The 1439-nt window shown below is 51.2% G+C and overlaps 1 protein-coding gene across 3 annotated transcripts in view; it reads right to left on the bottom strand.

Annotated features, from left to right (window-relative positions):
• Window positions 1–1439, bottom strand: part of Eml2 (echinoderm microtubule associated protein like 2) — a 30222-nt gene that overhangs the window by 13841 nt on the left and 14942 nt on the right. The window lies entirely within an intron of this gene.

Here is a 1439-nt window from a genome sequence, read left to right as displayed (position 1 = left end):
CGCCAAGCCCCTGAAGGACATTCCCAGTGATCCCTTGCTCGGTGAGCAGGCAACAGGAAAGGACACACACTGCCTTGACAGTCACAGCACTTTCTCTGCCGCCTGGTCTCAAGGAGGGCTTGAAACACCCATGGGCAGGTAAGGAAATCACACCTGCTTCCTAAGACAGTGGACGCAACTCTCCCAAGGCCACAGAGAGCAAGTGACACCTGAACACAGGTGCCCCCCACTCCTCAATCGAACTCCCTCCCACCACACAGCCCGGCTCTAGCAGGACCAGCAGGAACCAAGCGTGGCCAGGTGAGGGGAACTGGTGCGCAGTGCTCAGCCCTGCCTCCCCCTGGGCTCACAGACAGGGAATCTGAGGCCCGGGAGAGAAAAGGCCTCACCTGAAGTCACACAGCTGTCTCCCTCCCTACAGCCTACAGGTGGCAGGGGACCGGGCAAAGCACCCTGGCTCCACCAGCTCAGCCATCTGCCGGGTCACTGTTCTTTGATTCTATCGTCTGTCATTTAAAAAATTTTGTCATATTATTTCGTTTGAGGGATGGGACGCTGTGGATCAAACATACCACTGAGCTAGGCCCCAGATTTTATTTTATTGTGAGACAATCTCAGGAGGTGCCCTAGGCTGGCCTTGAACTTGCAGTCCTTCTGCCCCAGCCCCTCAGAGTGCTGGGATTACAGGCACCACACCCAGAGAAGAAATTCTTTTCATGCTAGGAATTGAAGCCTGGGCCATGCACATGTCAGAACACGTTCTCCCACTGACCTTCATCCCTAGGTCCCTCTTTAAGTTACCAGTAAAGTCACTGCTGCTTGGAACAACCACTTACTCAGTTCTTCCACTGGCTGCAACATGAACTCATTCATTCAACCACTGATTTACTTCCCGTAACAATCTGCTCTTCATAACACAGTAATGGACTGCCTGAAACAACCATTCACTCAGTCACTCACTTCATTCATTCATTCATTGCTTTATAGACCCACGGGCTGGGACAAGACCTATTTATTCTTTAAAAAGTGGTTATCACTCATTCATTAAACTGTTCATTCACCTAACCACACATCTACTGAGGCGAACATTTACTCTTCTAGTCATTTGCTTATTTTATTTACTGATCTACTTATTTGGTACAGGGTCTCGCTACGCAGCTCAGACTCACAGTGACCCTCCTGCCTCAGCTTCCCCAGAACTGGGATTAGAGGCATGCACCACCACCCCTGGTTTCAATGGCCAACACAACATGGCCAGGGTTCCGGGGCCAGCACAGCATGTGGTACTGGGGATTGAACTCGGGTCCTTGTGCTTGCCAGGCAGATGCTTAGACCACCAAGCTATCTCCCCAGCCCTGCTTATTTCTTCATTCATCAATTGATCAACTGGATGGGGCAGATCATCCATGCATGCATCCATCCATCCATCCACCCACCCA

The sequence above is a fragment of the Octodon degus genome, unplaced genomic scaffold (assembly GCF_000260255.1).
Source record: "Octodon degus isolate 3935 unplaced genomic scaffold, OctDeg1.0 scaffold00197, whole genome shotgun sequence".
In the NCBI taxonomy this organism is placed as follows: Eukaryota; Metazoa; Chordata; class Mammalia; order Rodentia; family Octodontidae; genus Octodon; species Octodon degus.
This window is presented reverse-complemented; position numbering and strand designations above follow the sequence as displayed.